This window comes from Polistes fuscatus, unplaced genomic scaffold (assembly GCF_010416935.1).
Source record: "Polistes fuscatus isolate 324 unplaced genomic scaffold, CU_Pfus_HIC Scaffold11, whole genome shotgun sequence".
In the NCBI taxonomy this organism is placed as follows: Eukaryota; Metazoa; Arthropoda; class Insecta; order Hymenoptera; family Vespidae; genus Polistes; species Polistes fuscatus.
Genome location: NW_025113009.1, coordinates 4672159 through 4685582, shown reverse-complemented (window position 1 = coordinate 4685582; position 13424 = coordinate 4672159). Strand labels below are relative to the sequence as shown.

Below are 13424 nucleotides of genomic sequence, written 5' to 3'. Positions count from 1 at the left end.
ATATATTTATCTATATGGTTTTGTGAATAATAAAATAAATATTTGTTTTATTTTGAATGAATATCTATCTAATAAGTATATACAATATATTGTTAAACATTATTATAATTTTCAGTGAAAGATCATAAGAATGAATCTTATCTTTCGGGAAATAAGTATGTAAATATGTACACATGTATTTAACCATTTCGAATTGTAATATCTACCACGTCATTCTTATTCTTCGTAAAACTTTATTTAAAACAGGATACGTATTTTATTTCTTTTTTTTTTTTTTGCATTAGTCTTTTTTCTTTCTCTATCTTGTTTTCGTAATGATATTTTTCGTGAAGTTACTTGTCGTGTGGTATATCAGCCGAAGTAAATTATATACAAAACTAATGTTTCTTATTTCGAGTTGTTCATGTATACGTAATTATGTACATTTATATATGCATATAAACTATATATATCGAAATACTTATGCATATATATGTAAATATAAGTAATACTTATTTATTACATACGTAACATTGCATTGTAGCATTTATCAGTCTCGAGGCAGGAAGAAGAAAATACCGTCACGAATTAAAAGTCAAAATAAACATCGGAATACAAGAATGCAAACAAATTTATAATAGTAATAGAAAAAAAAAAATTAAAAAAACAGGGAACAGGAACACGTATCGTTGTTAAAAGAATTCGGGAATCTTCTTGAAAAAGAAACGCGAGGGAAATGATGCAAACGATATATCAACGGTAAAGGTGAAAAATTTACATTCTCGTCGTTGGACTGAAGAAGTTTATATTTCTACTAGTACACTACCACTATTACCACTTCTTCTTCTTCTTCTTCCGCGTTGCTCGTAATATCTATTTCGGCTGTGGAAAATGCGGGACCACCGTCGGGGTATATCTGCAATTTTTATGATTTCTGATTTATTTGCAATTCCAAGTACGTGCCAAGAAATATTTTACAATATATATATATATAAATGTTAGAAGAGAGAAAAAGAGAGAGAGAGGAGAGAAGTAAAAATCTATGATTATGTATATACATATATACATATATATACACAATCACGGCGATACGCGTGACGAGCTCTTTCGTGTGTGTGTATAGGTTGGGTTGTACGTGCAACGTCCGCTAGATACTGCATAATTAACGTAGCGAAACAAGATGGCGTCGATATAACGCACGCTTCGAAATAAGAGACCCGTATCGTTTAAAAGAGAAAAGAAAAAAAAAAAAAGAAAAAAAAAAGCGCGCGGTAATTGATTTCGCAGGCACGTCTCCTTCATCTATTCTTTCACAAGCACAGCTATTTCCTCTAACCTACGTTCTATCTTCTATTCCTTCTTGAGTATCACCCTGTACAACACGCAGCCGCATATATACGAAGTTGAATCGTACGTTTGCGCGCCGTGTGCCGATACGGTTTACCAGAACGACACATATGCCGTCACACATATATACACAGATTATATACATGTATACGTATTCGTATAAACGTGCAAGGAGGCATCGGTCGTGAAAAGGAAGAACGGTGCGAGCAAGAGGGAGGGAAAAAGAAAGAGAAAGAAAGAAGGAAAGAAAGAAAGAAAGAAAGAAAGAAAGAAAGAAAGAAAGAAAAAGAGAGAGAGAGAGAAATAAAGAAAGAAAGAAAGAACGAAAGAAAGAACGAAGAAGAGCGAAGCGAGAGTCGGCTGTTGCCGGCTGCTCCCCTCTTCGGTTCCCCCACTACTGAACGCCGGCAACGGAGCCGTCACGAAGTTTCCACGCCGCCGGTACCCCCTCCCAATCGAGTAACGCTAGCCGAGTATAACCGAATATTACCGAACGCGAGCGAGCACGCTGCCTCCCCTTCCTATTTCACGGCGTCGGTTATCCCTCCTCTCTATCTTTCTCGCTCGCTTGTTCTTTCTCTCTCAGATTCTCCCGGCGTGCTGCGCGCTACTCGTGTGCTCCGAAGTTTCAACGTCGCCTGAAAACGTTACTACCTCGAGACACGAGAGAAACACGACGACGAGTTTGAAAGCCGTATATCCTGTGTGTCCGTATTAGAGAAAGAACGCGCGTACAAGGAAAAAAAGATAAATATTCAAAAAGTGGTGAAATCTTTTGTGCGACCTAGTGGTGTTCGCAAATTTGTTCATCGTGAGTTTCCTTTTTGTTTTTCTCTCGTTTTAATTAATATCTCTTTCTCTCTATCTCTGATCATTTTTTTTTTGTTGTATTCTAACCTATTCCGTAACTACTATTCTCCCGCGTCTTTTCACACGCAGTGACGTTCGCGATCGCGTACCTACCCACCCCTTTTCCTTCCCCTCACCCGTTCGCCCACCTTTCGTACTTGGAGCCTGCCTGACTGCTTGCCTACCAACTCCTACGCTCTACTGGTGCTGATACTCTTCCGTTGCCTGTTCACCACCTCCTTCCCACTTCCCCACCTAACCTTCGTCGTCACGCTCCTGCTCGTCTCGTGCGCGCGCGAAGTCACGAAGGAGCTTCGAACGTCGCCACCGCCGCCACCGTCGTGTGGGATCGGCAACGAGGACTGAAAGAGAAAAGGAAAGCACCTCGTCGTCGCGTTTCGCTATCTTTTCTTTCTTTCTGTCTATTTGTCTGTCTTTCTCTTTGTCTATCTATCTATCTATCTATCTTTTCCGAGGATAGAGATCCGTTAGTTTTTTTTTTTTTGCAATCGTCGTTATTATCGCTATTGTCATTAACGTAATTATCAAACGCCGACGTTGTATTTATCGTTTACCTCGGCGTCGTCAACGTCTTCGTCTTCGTTGTCGTCGGCGTCGTCGTCGTCGTCAGTAACGAAAAACCAGCAGCGTGTTCCTAACCTCCAAATTGCTATTCGTCATTCTCGTATTATCCCGCTTTCTTCTATCTCCGTCTCTTTTTATCTTTCTCTTTTATTTTCTTTCGTGAACAAGCGACGCACCACCAATTGACGACGAGGACCGCTACTACTACTATAGTATAATACTACTACTTACTGTACATTACTGACGGAATACCAACACCAGACAGGAGCGTCATCGAGGAAACACAGTCTGACGTTGTTTGTTCACGGAATCGATAGGAATTGTTGTATGTACTTTCTTCGCGTCTCTCGCGTGTTTAAATTATATCCTTATAAATAATATATACGTATACATCCTATTATATACACGCGTCGTACTCGCAGTGAAAGAAAAACAAAACTAATTATATATATATATCTATATACATCATTTGTGTATCTTTTCCTTCTCGAAAATTCTCTATTACTTTTAACTCTTTTTCTTTTTTATTTTATTTTATTATATTTTCATCTGTCTTTCTCAAAGAAAATAGAAAAAAAAAAAAAACGCGAGTGCCTTTATAATACTTCTTCTTACCATTATCATTATTTCGATCATCATCAGTCTCACTGAATCCTGTGCCTGCATACCTTTTCATTGTACGATTTTTGTGTGCTCTGTGGGAAAAAGAAGAAGAAGAAGAAGAAAGTTTCTGAGAAGAAAATCCTATAAAAAGGAATAAGAAGAAAGGGAGAGAAAAAGTGAAAGAAATAAACGTGAAGAAGACGGCTGTTGTTATTGTTGTTATTACCGACGCAACAACCAACAACTACACTTCTTTTGAAACTGCTTGCCGGTGGATTCAAAACGACGTACTTCGCCAGTGATCTTCGTCCTACCGTTGTCACGGTCAGTATACTGTGTATTCTAGAATATACCTATATATATATCTATCTCTATCATTATCTCTATCTATATCTATCTATCTATTTATCTATCTCTAGCGGTATATATATATACATACATACATACATACATACACACAAGAGAAACGATTGAGCACACGTATAATGCACACACTTTCTCACGGCCACGAGACGTTGTTGCTCGAGGGCCCTTGCGGATCTGAGCGCCTCGAGGACGACGAGTAAACGTCGTCTCGTCTTCTTCTTCTTCATCTTCTTCTTCTTCGTCTTCATCTTCTTCTCTCAACTCGACTCAACTCTACTATCTCTACCTACTATTCTTTTCTTCTTTCCATTCCTTTCCAATCCATTCCTTTTGCGCGCCATCCCTCGCACTTTGAAAAACCTAAACCCCCCCATGTGTTTCTCTTCAAACCTGTGGAGAGAATACAGAGGGCGCATGTCCAAACCAAGCAAACACGTCCCTCCTCCTCCTCCTCTTCGTTCTCTTCCTCCTCCTGCTCCCCTTCCTCCTCTCCCTACCATTCCCCCTTTTCTTCCGTGCCCTTCGAATCCAGACGAAGACCAAGAGCTACTAGACCCTTACATTCTCTTTCTATATCTCTCTCTTTCTCTCTTTTTATTCTTTCTTCCTCTACCTGTCGACATTCCTTACTCCCTCTACCCCCTCCCCCTTCTTCATCCTCCTCCTCCTTTATACTCAACGATGCTTCTCAGACTAAGCGTTACCTCTTCGACCGAGAAATTCGACCCTCGACCGTTTGAATCCTCTACTACCACTACTAGACTTCTACTACTACACTATTACTATTAGCTGCTGCTGCTGCTGCTGTGTTATTACTATTACATACATATATATATAATCTCTAATCTACTTTATAAGCATAAATTTATGCGTGTATATACATATTTCTACCCGTGTGAACGGTTAAATTCTTTACTACACCACTACTTACACGTTTCATAACTTATAATGTTGAGATTCTATATAACTATATATATATATATATGTTCTTAATTGTATACGGATATATACATATATATTAGGTGTTTTTTTTGTATTCGAATTTTTCACGTCGAATAAGTTTCCCCCTTTTCTTTTTTTTTTTTTTTCTTTCTTATTTTTATTTAGGTTAAAAAGTTTGAGATAAATTTGTTCGTGAATAGAGGCTGAGTTTTTATATTTAGTTTATTCTCTTCGTGTTTAAGTATACGTGTATCTTATGTGTTATTTCTAAGAAATATTCGTCTCGTCTCGTCTCGTCTCGTTTCGTTTCATTTCATTTTCATTTTCATTCGTTTCGACACGGTCAAGAGATATTCTTCTATAGAAGAGCGAGAGAAGAAGAAGAAGAAAAAGAAGAAGAGGAGGAGGTGGAGGAGGAGAAAAAAAGCCATCGATATTTATTTCGTGTCTCTTTGGGTTCGTACGAAACGCATGTCACACATGTACGGTTAACGACTTTGCGATACGTTCAGGAGTGTCCATCATCATGGCGGCTATTCCCGGATACTACGTTGATCGAACGATCGATTGAAACGTCTAACGAATTTCAAATTATATTTTATTTTACATATATAAATTTCATTGTGTAATATTATTTGAAATGAATGAAAATCGATTATATACTTTTCTTTTTTGTTTCTTTTTTTTTTTAAGAATAATAACGATCAACAACGTTAATTATTACGAATAACAAATCGTTACGTTTGAATTAACATAAAATACGCGTATAATTAATATTTATTCATATATGTATATTTTAATATTTTCAATTGATTTTTTAATTTCGATCGCCGATGATTTAAAACGATAAAACAAAAAAAAAGAAAAGAAAAAGAAACATTAGTTAAGCGTTGAAAATTTTCTTATTGTTGTTCCCTATTTCGATCGTTCTTTTTTTTTCTTTTCTTCTTTTTCTTTTATAAATATTAATATACAATACGAGAATAATCGTATTTGCATCTGAACACGCGAAGGACAACGTTTACGAGGAAAGAAAGAAAGAGAGAGAGAGAGAGAGAGAGATACGATACGCGTTATTTTACCTCCCCGTGTTATTTGACGAAATAATCTCTGACAAAATGCGTATTTTATCGTCGTTCCTCGTTCGTAGTCGTCGTCGTCGTCGTCGTCGTCGTCGTCGTCAACGTCGTCGTCCTAGTTTGTAAAAATGGCGTTACACGAACACACCAGGCTCGTCCTTGAATAAATTGAAAGGATTAAAAAGAAAAAGGAGAAGAAGAAAAGAAAAAAGAAAAAAGACGGATAGAATAATTTATTATATTTTATCCTCTCTCTTACTAATCATATATAAAGTATTTTTCTATCGTTTAAATTCTCGTTAAAAGCATGATCGAAGAAATTCAATTTTTTTTTCTTTCTCTATTTCTTTCTATACTTCTTGAACTCTTCTGTTTTTCTGTATGTATGTCGCGTGGATGTACACAATAACACACACACACACTTACACACACACACACCATATAATTCGTACATGTATATATATGCGTAACGATGTTCGTCGTCATCGTCTCGTCATCATGGTTCCTTCGAGTCAGTCTCTTCTCGTACGTTCACGTACGACTCTTTGTTCGCCACTATGCTTTCTTTCTCTTTCTATCTTTCAGTTTCTCCGTATACTATATCTCTCTCTTACTCTTTTGTAAACACAGTTCACGAAGCTGTCACGGTCGTCCTCCTCCTCGACGGGCGTCCGCCGAACCGGGGCCAGGCCTTTCGTTTCGTTTCGTTTCTTTCGTTTCATGTTGAACACTGGCCTTTCGTGGAATCCGTCTTGCTTTCTATATACTCTCTTCTTTCTTTTATTATTTTTAATAAATAAAATCATACGAATTATTCAATTCCTATAGGTTCTTATGTACATATATATATTAATTATATATTGTGTTATATATATTAAATATTATAATGTATATTCAATGCAACAAATCTAGCATTATATTTATGTGTTCTTTTATCAATACGAATTATTAAATTTCTATAGGTTCTTGTGTACATATATATATTAATTATATATTATGTTATATATATTAAATATTATAATATATTCAACAACAACAAATCTAGCATTATATTTATGTGTTCTTTTATCAATACGAATATCTAAAATAACGAAATAATACGAATATGATACGAATTATTAAATTTCTATAGGTTCTTGTGTACATATATATATTAATTATATATTATGTTACATATATTAAATATTATAATATATATTCAAAACAACAAATCTAGCATTATATTTATGTAGGATTCGTGAAAAAATTTGGGTTGTTGGACTGACTGGACCGGGACTCGAACCCGGATCTTCCGTTTTCCGGGCGACTGGTCTTTAACCATTGAGCTACCATTAACCCACCGTTCAATCTCCTCACGAATGCCTATTTAAGTTTTGGCTTGGAGGTGCTCGCATCCCACATTTATGTGTTCTTCTATCAATACGAATATCTTTCATGATAAAAAGAAAATTCGTATATCTAACAGAGATTGGCCAATAGGACTACGTGTTTCTTTCAGTATTTCGTCAAAGATCTCCTCCTAGACTTATTGTCCCACTAAAATAATTATATAATAAGAAAGACAAAAAGAAGAAGAAGAAATAATGAATGGAAAGTTTCTTATTAAATTGAAGAGAGTTCTCAAAAATCATACAGGTGTGCTTGTGCGTGTGTTGGGGTCTTTGTCGTTCTCCTTCGATATATCGTATACCAGTTCGATTACTTTCCAATGTCGTTGGACGACGACGTTCTTACATAAGGCCTGTTTTCGCGTAACCGCGACATTGGAAACGTTCGAATCGACATTAACCCGGTTTTCATTCTACCAATAGAAGAGTAGAAGAGTGTTAGATAAAGATAAAAACAAAAAGATAGGAGACAGCAGTAGCAAAGAGAAAGAGAGAAGAAGGAGAAGAAGAATAAGAACGTTGTTAGTAGGGGTAGGAGTGGGGGTGATGGTTTGTGAGTGAGGATAGGGACATGGGTGGGTGGGTGTGGGGGGGGTTAGAAAGGAAGTCAACGAAACTTGTTGAATTCGTTAGAGGTGTTCCAACTTCATAACGATAAAGATTAGGAATGTCGTTTTATAAACTTCACATAATGAAAAAAGAACACTTCAAATGGTCGTGTAGTAACTTAACTAACACACAGGGATGTTTCTCAACGTGTTCAGTTTGACCGATTAGCCAATCTAATCCCCGTTCCTCAATTGTAGGATGACGTAAGAGATAAAAGTCCGTATACTCGGTGTCCCGTAAGAAGAATTTTGCGTTCGTCGTTTTCTTCTGTTTTTCCTTTTTCTCTCTTTTTTTTTTATTTTAATCGTTTTATTCGTTATTTTTATCCTGTTTTATTTTTGTTTTTTTTCTTTTTCAAAGCGCTTGAAAATATTTTAAGATCTAGTACACCTATACAAGTGATGATAGTGGTGGATATACAATATGGGTTCGAAGAGTTCTAAACTTAATATGTGGATGTGGAAGCAATGGTTTATTTTTTCTTCCCCTCCGGTCAAACTCGCTTTTATTTTTAAAACAAATAAGTTCTTTTTTTTTGTTTCTTATTTTTTCCCTGAGAATCATACCCTTTCAATCCCCCCCCTCTCTCCCCTTCAACCAACTTTCGTACTTATTTACATGTATTCGTATTTTCTTTTTTTTTTTTTTTTTCATTTTCATTAGAAACAATTAATTTTTACTATTACAGGAATAATAAAAATGCGTATATTTTTTAAATATAAATAGTATAATATTAATATAAAATGCAATTGTACTGTGAAACACGAACCGAAGTAGTTAGGAATATATAATATTAATTACTACCCAAAGGGAATAGCAAATTCCCTAGCAATATACGATCCTTCTATAATTTATCTTGGATTAAGAATTCTCTAGTATTATTATACGAGTAGAAGCCACATGAACCGGTTTCACGGGTGTCACCCGAGTTGAGAAACACTGTTCGCTAAAAGGAAAGAATCTTTCTGAACTCGTCAAAGAGTATCACAGTACTATAACACAAAAATCATTTTATATGTATTTATCAAAATATCAATACCCATGTTTCATTTCTTTTTTAATGATTCCCCCTCTCTCATCAATAAAAAGAGAAAAAAAAGGTTTGTTTCATCTATTTTCCTTTCTTCTCTCTCTCTCTCTCTCACGCACTATCGTATTCTTATAAAATTTATTTTTTATTTCTCTACTACCCTCTATCATACATCTTTTTTAAGGAAAAAAAAGAAATAAGATTGTTTTACTTCAGTTTATTTTTTTTTTTTTCTTTTCTTTACTCTCTCGTACGGCTATCCCATTCTTATTTATTTATTTACCTCGCATTTTTTTTTTAGATTTCTTTTTCACACGTTAAAAGGAGGAGACTATTTTATCCGATTTTATTTTGTACCTTTTTTCTTTTTTTAACTTACCCTCTCTCTCTCTCTACTTCTTACACTACACACTCCTATCAAGGGGGATGAAAAGGAGATGTAGAAGTAAAGAGGGAATAGGAGGAGGATGGGGATGGGGATGGGGATGGGGATGAGGATGGGGATGCTCTTTGGCCCTTCGACATTTTCCCTTGGTGACGCAAAGCACTTTGCGAGGGCACGTTTCACGCTTGACACCGGGCATATTACCGACGATCGTACCGAACGTGTACCAACGTACCAACGTAGAAAACGTAAGAACGTAGTAGAAACGACGTTGGAACGACGTTCTGTTGCGTTGTGTGCAGTATTATAACGTGTAGGACCACCACCTTCGAGTCGAGTACTCGGAGCGTGCGTCGAAAAGGGTTGTGAAAGGGTTCGACCGAGAGAGAAGGACCGAATGAGTCAGCCCTTTTTTTTATTTTTTTCTTTTTTCTTTTTTTAACGCTTTCAGTACGACGCCGTTGTATCGACGGAATCTTATCGTCCTTCTACAATTGTGTACACTTTCTTCTTTTTTTTATTATTATTTCTTTTTTTCTTTCTTTCCTCCCTTTCCCTCTCTTTTTTTATTTTACTTGGATTTACTTTACTTTACTTTACTTTACTTTATTTTACTTTACTTTACTTTTACGTTATTTTGCTTTATTTCACTTTTTTTGAGAGAGAGAGAAGATTAGAAAGAGCAAAAGGCAGAAAGAGAAAGAATGAGAAGACGAGGGTGAGGGTGAGGAGGGTGAGGAGGGTGAGTTGGAGAAGATTGAATTCGGTCTGTAATGATTCATCGATTTTCGCGTGAGTTGTATTTTTTTCTTTCTTTCTTTTAATGTAGTTTCTTAATACGTATTTTTTTTTTCCCCACTTGGATAGAAAAATTCTTTACGTATCCTTCAAATATTTCGTCATTTTCATCGAGGAATTTCTCTTCTTTCTTACTTTTTTTTTTCTTCTTCTTCTACCATCCGTTGGCTTTACGATTTCTACGAAGATTTGTTGTTTCATTTCTCAAAAAATTGATTCCCCCCTCCAATCTCCCCCCGTAAGTGTGAATCACTATGGAAGATTTTTTCTCGTGAATCTATGTGTTTATCTATTCATCTTATTGCTGATCGTTTAAAATTAAATCTTTTCTAATATTTCTATTCGGCTTTCTATTAGTTTCACATGCGAATACGTTCGATTTCGCGAAACCCGTTTCGTTGAATCACGATCGAAGATATTCGTGGATCTCTAATTCCTTCTATAAATCGTGCGACGGTTTTTTTTTCTTTTTTCTTTTTTTTCTTTAAGAATATACCGATCGTCGACACACCCACGCTGACCACGAGAGAATTTCGTTCTCTTTTATATTTATAATCTACGAATCCCGATCTGGATTCTTTCCAGACGTGTTAGTGATACTGGTGCGACACATATAATCGCATCGAATTATGTACTTTAAGGGGTTATACGCAGTTGCGAGGCTCGAAAAAGACGTATTTTCATGAATTTTTTCTAGAAACAGTTTTTATTTCTCAAAAAAAATTGTTGGTAATTCAAATAGAGTGAACTTTTGAGAATACAATAGCGCGTCGATTATGTAAAATATTAATCTGCACCGCTCCTGTAGATGATTTCCTGAACGTCCTCTAAAAAAAGACGTTTGGCGGTGATCTCCATTTTGGCGGTTTGGATTATCCGAAATTAAAAAATATGGTGGATTCTTTTAAAGGATAGATTAATGCAGGTATTAAAACCAAGGAATAATAAAAATTTTGTGTTTTGACAAAATGTCGTCTATTTGAAAAGAAGTTGTTGTTTTTGACTAAAATTTTCGCTCTAAATTGTTACAAAAAATAGTAATAAATTTTTTTAAAAATTATTCCTTATACTTAATACCTGAGGAATATCTAAGAAGATTGTGTAAAAATTTGAAACCGATCGGTTAAGCCGTTTTTGCAAAATCGAGATCACCGACTTTGAAAATACCGTTTTGAGAAAAACGCGTTTAAAGTTTCAAAGAGACGTTTACACATAGTTAAAAATTTTTGTTTGCAGCTTACATGAAGTGAAGAATATTTGTCGGATCTATTTGAAATTTTCAGAGAAAATATACTTAAATATATGTACATTCCGAAAATGCAAAAAAAAAAATCGATTTTTTGAAAATCCTAACTGCGTATAACCCCTTAATCATCCGTCCCTTTAATATAAACCTTTTTCAATTATTTCTAAAGGTAATTAAACATTTACCAGGATTAACCACGTATATAACCACGAATTCATTTTTATTACATAATGTTTTATTTTATAGATATTATTTTAGTAACACCGTTGTTGACGCAACCAACACCACCCGGTTGCAAACGATATCGTACGAAATGGTCGTAATAATAATAATAATAATAATAATAATAAAAAAAAAAGGAAGAAAATCAAATAAAATGTGAGATGCGTTTAATTTCAACGAGAGGAAAATTCTTGACCGGTTCCAATTCGCGACAAAACTAGTTTTTTTTTTTCTTTTTTATGAACTATCATGTCTTGTTACTAACTCTCGTTTTTGAACTTATTTTTTATTTTTTAATTTTATTTATAGGAATACGAGGGATGAATTAGAGGAGGGGTAAACAAAAAGACAAATAATGTGGTTTAAAAAGCTGTGTTATATATGTTATAATAGTAGAGACAGTTTGAAAATGACGCGTTTGGGGTCGGGTCTCGTATAAAAAGCTTGTTTTGCAAGTGTCGGTGTTTGCGATAACACCAACCGGACTTCTCCTATTGCCCATCGTGTTGTGCACTGCTTTGTATTCCGAAGCTTCGTATTACCTCGAGACACGTCGATTATTACGTGGAAAAAAAGCGAGAGAAACTTTAATGTATGTATACTTATTGCGGAACGCTTACGTTGCTTTAAGCTATATTACTTTTCATTCTTTTTCTTATCTTATTCGATCTAATGCAAGCTTTACCTTTCTTATATTTTCTACGTGTAATAGACCTGTGATAAAAAGAAAAAAAAAAAGAAAGAAAGAAAGAAACATTTCATAAGCGTATTAATGATAATTATAGAAATTTGGTTTATTAATTATTTATAACTTGGGTAATATGTATATTTTTTTTTTCTTTAAACACAAATTATACGATACATAATAAAATTGTGATTCATACATTTATATAATACGTATATAATTATTATATTAATATTAATATTAATTATATATTTATATAGAAAGATTTTTTTTGGTATGCGTGCATAAATGTTTTTTTAATGTTGTATGCAACTTGAGAGTTACGTAATATTATTAGATAGAAAGCTTTATTAAGAAACTTTACATATTATTAACAACTACGAAGTTTGTAAAACAACTTGAAATTATTTTCATTCATAATAAGAATATTTCAATTATTGTGAATTACAATTTTGGAAATATCACGTTCATATTCGCATTTAATAAATTTTTCTACGAAAGAGTGAGAAAGAGAGAGAGAGAGAGAGAGAGAGAGAAAAAGAGCTTCTCAAACTTTTCCACTCGGCGTCCCTTTTTACTCGAGCAAATATTTTCACGATCCTGGATATAAACTGTATACTATCTTCTTCTTTACTGTCATAAACTCACAGACAGACATACTATACTCGTAGGTTTTTACCAAACCTGGTTTTTGAATTAATTTTCGATAGTAAACCCATCCGGAAAAATTTTGTTAATTTTGTTTAAAATGTTTCCTACCCTCTCTCTAGGGGGAAGGGAGGGGAGGGGAGGGGGGCAAGTTGCGATCATCCACACTTTGAGAAAGCTTTTCTATAATAATCTATTTAGATAATATTTCATTCATACGAATTTAAATTTGTCTCTTTTAATCTTTTCCTTTTTTTTTCTTTTTTTTCTTTTTTTAAATTTGCAACCTCGATAAATCCGTTAGGGAAACGTTTGGAGAGAATATTTTCGTGTTTCATCCATCGTTATCCGGCACGTTTTCATAATTCACGGTTCTACAAATCTTCGAGTTTTCTGAAAAGATGAAGATGAAAAAGATAGAGATAGATAGATAGAATATAAACTCTGACTATCTATCTTTTTCTCTTTCAGTTTCTCATAAACGGTCTACCGGAAACGTTTGGGAAGAAAAGCAAACATTAGTTTGTTGCTTTCGTATCACGCTTTACAGCATCTACTACTATTACTACTACTACTACTATCACGTATTACACGATGAGAAAAGCAAAGCGGAAATTTCTTCCGTTGGACTTAATCTTCGAATTCGTTTATTAACGCGTGTCC

At 34.8% G+C, this 13424-nt stretch overlaps 3 long non-coding RNA genes across 4 annotated transcripts; 1 reads left to right on the top strand and 2 right to left on the bottom strand.

Moving 5' to 3' along the window:
• Nucleotides 1-297: 297 nt before the first annotated feature.
• Nucleotides 298-2497, bottom strand: LOC122526347. The gene is made up of 2 exons (XR_006306034.1): nucleotides 2224-2497; nucleotides 298-895 (listed from the first exon to the last, which is right to left on the bottom strand). It is a non-coding gene; the product is annotated as an uncharacterized LOC122526347 (long non-coding RNA).
• Nucleotides 1621-3507, top strand: LOC122526346. 2 transcript variants are annotated; one of them, XR_006306033.1, is made up of 3 exons: nucleotides 1881-2137; nucleotides 2929-3085; nucleotides 3403-3507. It is a non-coding gene; the product is annotated as an uncharacterized LOC122526346 (long non-coding RNA). The 2 variants fall into 2 exon arrangements; XR_006306032.1 differs by lacking the exon at nucleotides 2929-3085 and having other exon boundaries at nucleotides 1621-2137.
• Nucleotides 3508-3566: 59 nt separating this feature from the next.
• On the bottom strand, nucleotides 3567-4267 carry LOC122526348. The gene is made up of 2 exons (XR_006306035.1): nucleotides 3811-4267; nucleotides 3567-3705 (listed from the first exon to the last, which is right to left on the bottom strand). It is a non-coding gene; the product is annotated as an uncharacterized LOC122526348 (long non-coding RNA).
• Nucleotides 4268-13424: the final 9157 nt, after the last annotated feature.